The sequence below is a fragment of the Pinus tabuliformis genome, chromosome 8 (assembly GCF_031772625.1).
Source record: "Pinus tabuliformis cultivar Carrire ecotype Pingquan chromosome 8, CPIR1, whole genome shotgun sequence".
Taxonomy (NCBI): domain Eukaryota; kingdom Viridiplantae; phylum Streptophyta; class Pinopsida; order Pinales; family Pinaceae; genus Pinus; species Pinus tabuliformis.
The window spans coordinates 1,858,756,948-1,858,765,083 of NC_142294.1; the positions used below are offsets into that span (position 1 = coordinate 1,858,756,948).

The following is an 8,136-nucleotide window of genomic DNA, read 5'->3' on the forward strand; positions in this document are numbered from 1 at the left end:
CTAATTTACTTCATTATTTTTTTGTGCTTGATAATTAGGTACAACACTAGCATGCTGTCTTCAAAAAGGAAGAAATTGCATTGCAATTGAGAAAGATCCATTACAATGCAATTTCATTCAGCAAAGAATTAATGCTCTTCAATTTCTTCCAGATGCAATGCAAGAAATTGGATTGAAGAAAGGGGACTTTAGTGAATCATGTGTGGCAAAAAAGGCAAAGGAACCCCAACCACCATTACATGGAATGTATGGAAAGACATATATTGGGGGATTTGCAGACATGAAAGACCCATTAGAAGAGGAAAATGAGCAAAATGAAACAGAAAATATTGTGGAAGAGGACAATGATGAAACTCTAGAGGACGAAGAGTTTGGATTACGTGACATTGTTAATTAAATTTAAGTTATGCTTGTAACTCAAGCTTTGCAATGTTTTGACTTTGACATTTTATGAGAAGAATAAACACTCAATTAGGGTTGTTATACGTTCAATATTGGTAATATGTGATTTTTGCATTGATTTTTAAGTTAATCATTATTTTTTGAAAAAAAAGTAGTTATTATTATCTTTTTGACATGAAATTCATAAAAAAAACTATTATTTGACCATTTTTAGTTAATATTTTTGTATAAAAATTGTGATTTTGACATGTTAATTCTAGCAAAAAATTATCAAAACGTTTAGTTTTTTTGTTATATTTATGTTAAAAATTGTTATTTTTTATGTCCATTGTTAAAAAATGATGTTTTTTAGAAACAATTATTTCATGTGGATTGAAAAATTAATTAAGGATGTCTAAATATGTAGATTATCTAAAATTCAAACTATCGACTTTCTAATTTAAAAACGCAAAACAATAAAAACCCCACTAAAAAAAAAAAAAAAAATTAAGATAGAGAACAAGAAAATATGAATACAATGACGACTTCAAAAACTATCAAATTTAGAAAATAATTTTTTACATTTCACACACTAGAAAATTTAAAGTCAAAAAATAGGTCTTTTAAACAAAGGGTGTGATGCAGAATACTCACTTTTTAAAATCAGGATGAAAATCACTACCATTCACTACCATTCTAGAACTTAATGCACATGAAAAAAATTAAAGTTCCAAAAACCATGTTCTTAAAAAAACATGTGTATTCTGCATCAACACTTTTGAAAATCGGGTCATTTTTTTGCCACCTCTACAAAACGGGTAACAGTATCAGTCCCCGTTTCAAAGTTTACATTGTTTTATCATCACAACCTTCAAAAGATTCATAATCAATATCATTCTTTTTCTTGATCATGAGAAGCACAAAATTTTTACTTGCATTTACTAGTCTTTTCATTTGCCCTGCATTAACCAAAGAAATATTTAACTTTTTGCGATGGGCTCCCATAATATACTCCACCCCATCCTTGAGCAATAGGTATTTGTTCTCATGGCAATAAAATGCTGCTTTCCTATCATACAAATAAGGAATTCCCAGAATGATTCTTGAGATGTCAAGTGGAACTACATCTAACTCAACTTCATCAATGAATTTTTCAGCAATGGAAAACTTGAATAAGCATTTCCTTATAACCTGTAAATTTGCATTATTGACTATCCAACCCAATGGATATGGCTTATGATGAGGTATAGTTTCAAGGTTAATCTTTTTGACCAAGTCTTCTGAAATTAAGTTTGATTGTGATCCACTATCAAATAATGCATCAATATTTGTATGATTTGAAATTACCCTTACATGGAACAACTCTATTCTTGATTCTTCATTTGGAGTGTTGTTGTGACTATGTGAGGAACTAGTACTTAGAATAGCTTCTTTTCCTTTTGTGGCCATGGCTGAAATCTTGGTCTCATCACCAGAATCTGATCCAAGATCATGTTGTGTGGTAGCGGTCGTCTTTTGTTTTCCCTTATTGTTTGGTTTCTTAGGCCTTAGTTCATCATGTAATTTCCTTCAATGGGTTTCATCATGCCCAGATTTGGAACAATGTTGGCATATAGTTGTCTCCTCTTCTTTCTTCACACTTGCATTCTTCTTTCCATTCCATTTTCCACCATTCTCTTTCTCCTTACCCTTGAATGGATTTTTCTTACCACCCTCTTCGTTTATGTTCTTTCGTATTGCTTCAAGGTGCGTGGCTTGCACACATACCTCATCTAAGTTGCTTGGATTGAACATAAAGATAATATGTTTTAAGTAGGAACGTAAACCCCCAATATATTTCAACAATGTATCTTGGGAATTCAAGTTTACTCCTAACAACAAAGCCCTCTTCCTAAACTGTCTTAAACTGTTTGGCCCTTGAGTTCCTAAAATTTTTCCAACTCATAATGGCTTTTTCATATAGGCTAAAGGATAAAATTGCATTTTATTTGCAAAAACAAATTTAACCCAAGAAATGGATATATTACCATGAATTCGCATTTCCTCTTGAGTCTTTGGTTCCCACCAGACTAATGTTGCTCATTCTAGTCTCAATGAAGCCAATAAGATCTTTATGTCATCTTCTTGAAGGTTCTGAATTTTACAATAAACTTCCAATTGTCAAATCCAATTGTCTAACTTTTATGCATTCACCTCACCATTGTACATGGGAAGTTCAAAATTAATGTTCAATTTGAGTAAGGGAGATTTTTCCTTTGGGATTTTTGAATGAGTATAAACGGTTTTTGTGGTGGAAGTGGAAGATGATGTTGTTTGAGATGTTGAGGATGATGGAGATGGAGGAGATGGAGGAGGCTTTCCTCCATTACCCTTTAAATCCTTCTTTTCATCTTTTTTATCCCCTGGGTTTTCCTCTCCATGTGGGGGCTTAGAACTCTCTCCAGCGATCCTAGTATTCCTCTCTTCATAAAGGACTCTCACCATGTCACTTAAGTCATAGAAAGCTTTCTTGAATGCTTCCTTTTCTGAAAGACCTTCAGTCTCTATTGCTATAGACATGATGGCTTTGGATTCAAGCTCAGCTTCTGGTACTACTTGTACCTCCTCAATCGCAATTGAAGGTAAAACTTGAGGTGTTTCAAGTGCAGCTGGGATTGGAACTTTGGGTGGAGATTGTGGTCTTGTGGCTCTCCTTCTTCTGGGCATTACCTTCGGAGTTGCAACCAATAGTTTCCATTCTCCTCTCTGCAAATTTAACCTTGTAAGCATCACAAATTTGCAACCATTAAAACCCTACTTGCACAAAACTCAAGCAATCAAGCAAATAACATTTTCTTTGATACCAACTTGATCTGTTGTTGAATGTTAGTTTTGCAATGCTAATTTCAACTTCAGATTTAAAAACAAATGCTTATCTTTTGGTTCATGTGCATAGGTTCCCTTATGGTATTTGTAAATGAAAACAGGTAAATTTTATCAAGTTGTATGTTAAGTTCATGAGAAAAATAACATGAAAATCAAGTGTTGAACAACAACAATTAAAAGTACAGCAAACCATCAAAATGAACACTTAACTCAGTGTTTTGATGAAGGAGTTCACCCCTCCTGGGCTACATCTCCTTACTCCAACTTCCATGGCTTGGGCCTCTGTATTAGCTCAATAATGCAAAAAATGTTGTTTACAATACTCTACTACTCATGAAACCTGCTTCAATATGCTCAGAACATCAAAATCATCTAATAACACCTTTTCTAGATCCCAATTTAATCGAATTTTGCCAATGTTATGACCAAAACAATTTCTCCTAGTAAAACTCCACTAAAACTAGAGGAACTCCAATTAACTCCATTAAAACTGGAGTTATCGCAGAATTTGAAGGGACCGCTGAATATGCCGCCAAACTAACTGCAAGTTAATTAAATGTTTAGCGGAGATTGATTAATGTTAAACCTGTAATTAGCGCTAATACTGCGTGGTTAGGCTAACCTCCAGACTCCAGTTATCGTGGTAGAGGTCACATGTGTAGTAAATGCCAACAGTTACGCTAGCGGTTTTTCGTTAACTGTAATCGTTAGCCGTTAGCTGTTATGGTGTGTTCACATGGGAGGGGGCTGGCCCGCGAGTTGACTCCCTCCTAACCCCCAACCGCCAACATATATGACTTCAAATATATACGGTGAGCATAGTATAATAGAACCAAGCTTGCGGTGTACTGGTATGGCACGAGGTTTTCTCGGGCGAGGTCGCGGATTCAACTTCGTCGACCTGCCCATCAATTTTACTCCAGTACGCCAATGAACCTGACCTTTGGGAAGGACATGTGGCAGCCTCTGGGCTTGCCACTTGTCCCCTCCTCATTGGTCCATCATAAACTAATAAAAACGAGCTAAATCACCACACTATTAACCAACCAAAAGTTTGGCATTTAGCAAAACCTTACTGGCCCTTGACCATCCCATTGACCTGCCCAATCCCCTGCCACGTCAGTAGTACGGACTGCTGACTGGGTAGTGACTATACCTTTTTTTAAATATGTTTGGCAAAGCAGAAAAAACGCGATATCTTCCTTATACGAGCTCGCTTTGGAGTGAAACAAGTTGCGTTGGGATCGTATCGCTGAGACGGACGCAGTCGTTCAGGATTCAAGCGATTCCAAACACTTTGACTTTTGAGCTAAATACTAAGCACCTGATCAGGGCCCATTTGGGAAATCATTAATCAAAGATGGAGCAATCAACTCCATTGCCCTATACATGCAACTGAGTTTTTTATGAACCCCAAGGTATCATTATAAAGCTCTGGAAGCAGAAGCTTTGACTAGGAAGGTTAGAGACGGATTGATTGAGTGCCTTGGGCGCATGGTCCCTAAGGAGAGTGACCTGCTGGAGATACAATTACAAATCACTTGTTTCAACAGAGCCACAGGAACCTTTGGCAAGAACCTAGCAAGGATTGCAAGGGAAGCAGATGAGCCAAGTAAACAAACAATTTCAATTTTCAAATTATTATTTTGTTAAATTGTTTATAATTTGAAAGTTGGATATAATTTGTTGAGCTATCTCATTACATAACTATGTTTTTTGCAGCACAATGGTGGGAAGCATTTGGTAGCCATTGTCCTCAATTGCAGAAGTTTGCAATCCGTATTTTGAATAAAACTTGCAGTGCTTCTAGGTGTGAGCGTAATTGGTCTGCCTTTGAGAGGATTCACACTAAGAAGAGAATTGTTTGGAACAAAAACAGTTAAATGATCTAGTCTATGTCCAATACAACCTCCGGTTAAGACACAACCAATTGCTGAACAAAAGACCTGATACAAATCGCATTGTGTTGGAAGATATTGATCCAACATAAAATTGGGTAGTGGAGAGTCATCCAACAGAATTTGATTCTGATGAGGATATTGGTCTTGATTTGGATTTATAGATGGAGGCATTAGTTGAACATAATGTTAAATTAAATGCAGATCCACTAGTACCAAGTCCAGCATGAAGTCCTCCAGTTGCAAGCACTTCCTCTACTCAACCATGACACAAGCACATAGCTTGTATATCTCAGCGTGCAGTTGTTACCCTGCTAGTGCTACTACTTCTATAGTTGCAGTTGGAGATCATGATGAGGAGGAGAGGCCATGGGTTTCCCCGTCTGACTCTAATTTAGAGTTTGAGCCAGATGATGTTAGTTTCTCTAGCAGTAGCCAGTAGTGACTAGTGACTGGTGATGTTTTGTTGTAGAAGCCATTTAGAGTCTCCTTTGTTAATATGTGTTTTTGTTTTGATCTCTATATATTACATGTATTGGACAGTACAATAGGTCCCATTTTGATATAATGGATATATTCATGAGCCTACTTTGATCATATATTGTCTTCTCTCTAGATTCTAATGCTTTGTGTTTGGAAACATGAATGAAAATCTTTAAAATTATGTCTTTTTATAAATAAAAAATATTTAATTTATTTTTTACAAAGACCGAGTCATTGAAATCAACTAGGCCGAGTCAATATCGAGTCGGAGTCGACCCTCGACCGGTTCAAAGTTAGAGTCGGAGTCGACCCTCGACCGGAATTTTAAAACATTGGTTTTAATTAGGATGGCTATTTCCTAGATAGAGATATTCTTGCCAATAGAAGCAAGATGAATATGCTGACTCTCCTTATATAGGAAGGGAATTTTCAAGATTGCGGCTAAATATTGTCTTCTATTTGTCTTTGTTGCTCCACTTCACTGGAAACAAGTTTTGTTTGAGGCCAAGTGAATGATTCAGCAGGCTAGTAGTAGTATGCGGCATGCAATTGCAAGAGGAAAATAGGCCACTCAATCCAGCAGTAGTTGCTACTTCAGATCATATTTCGAGATAGTCTTCAAGTAGGAACTAGAGCGAGTCTGCTGCCTATCCTTGTTTTTAACTCACAGTGATTTTCAGAATGGTTATTTCTCGGAAACATGTAGATAGTCTTTCAGTGGGGAGGGGAATTTTCAGTTTCTTTCTGAGATGAGCAATATGCATGCAATTGCATTTTTCTTTCAATTAAAAAGTTAAAAACTAGTAAAGAAGCATATTTTTAAAAACTAGTAAGGAAGCATAGACCAGAATAAAACAATTAACACATATTCACTCTAAATTATGCAGAAATAGAAGTAGACAATCATGGACAAATGCGTACTTGTCTCGAACAAACAGGTTTAAAGTATTCTATTATCATATATTTCCCCAACAGCAAAACTGGCATTATATTGCATATATTTTCTTGCTGAACAGAAAAGTAGCATACCATGTATTTTCTTTGTAAAACAGCGGGTACAGAAAGCAAAATTATAACACATATTTCAGTACCCTGGCATGTATATGTAATATATTATTATCACACAATATGAGATGCATTTGATTGAAACAACAAAAAAAATTAAGAAAATAGGTAAATCAGAATAAAACAGTTTACAAAGAGGTTTATTTTAAATTCTCCCAAAATAGCTGCGGGGAACCAAACCTTTGCCAATTGCTACCTAGCCTCAAACAAACGCATGTAGGATTCTATTGCGATGTCTTTTCTCGCTGAACAGCAATTAGAGGTAAGAAAATCAAGATGATAACACTTTATTCAGATTCCACAGCTTCCAAGTCTAACGGTTAAAGACTGAATAACGCAGACATCTATGTCAAAATGGAAATAAAAACCAACAAGCCGTTCGTAAGATTCAAATCTAAAACTTCAAAATTTGCGAATCGGCCCTGAAACGAAAAAGTCTGAGGGTTTATCTTAGCACTAACCAAAGTTAAATCCGAGAGTGCTGATCAGCGCCTTGTTGCAGCTGATTATCGCAACAGAGGAAGTAACAGAGAGACTTAAAGCTCCAATCGTTCCCAGCTGAAACCCCGTGCTCGCTGTCACGTTTGTTCTGTATTATCGCTTTGCTCTTTCACAGTAACCACTAGCGCGTCCAGATTGTCAAAACCCGAGAGAGGCCGCCAGCATAGCTCACCTTGAAGGCCACTGAAATTAACGGCATTCTCAGATCCGGAATGAAAAAGGAGTAACGAGAATTCTCGAGGACAGAAAATTATTAGAGGTCAAGAAAAAATAAATAAATAAATCATAGTAAAGGGATTCGTAACCGCGACCTACGGATGCACTGTACAGTAAAAAACTCTGCCGGGAGAAGCCCTGGCGAACTTCAAAAAGGAATTCAATAGTGCGAAACCTGCGAGTGCCAGAGGGGTCCTTCTAAACTGTGTTCTGGAATGCGTGGAGGGGACTCGATTCCGGGCTGTTCTCAAGAAATGACCAAACAAAAATCGCTCAAATTCCACAACCTTCCAACAAGCCTCGCGACTTTGAAGGTCTAAACACGAGTTAAAGCTTTCCGACAACTCAGAAAAAAACAACTATGTCGGCTCACTGGTCTCTTCTAGGAAAGAGAAGGGAAAACTCGAGAAACAACTTAATGAGTCTGTCGCCGTCTAAATTAGCTATGAATATCTCGGAAAAAGACAACCATGTCGGCTCACTTGTCTCTTCTAGGAAAGAGAAGGGAAAACTCCAAGAAACAACTTAATGAGTTTGTCGCCGTCTAAATTAGCTTAATGAATATCTCTCATCCCTTCTTGGAAATACCCTAGGGTTATATCTTCTCATAAACATTGGAGAAAATAATATTAAGAAATTACTTGGGGGTAGATTACCTTTCAAATCGTGAAATTCGGAGAAACTCTCAAAAGTATAAAGTTTACAAGCCAAGTTGGTCTAACTATTT

At 36.7% G+C, this 8,136-nt stretch overlaps 1 long non-coding RNA gene across 1 annotated transcript; it reads right to left on the minus strand.

Annotated features, from left to right (window-relative positions):
- Positions 1–6,788: 6,788 nt before the first annotated feature.
- Positions 6,789–7,767, minus strand: LOC149243717 (uncharacterized). Its single transcript, XR_016245799.1, has 2 exons — positions 7,509–7,767; positions 6,789–7,376 (listed from the first exon to the last, which is right to left on the minus strand). It is a non-coding gene; the product is annotated as an uncharacterized LOC149243717 (long non-coding RNA).
- Between the last annotated feature and the right edge of the window lie 369 nt (positions 7,768–8,136).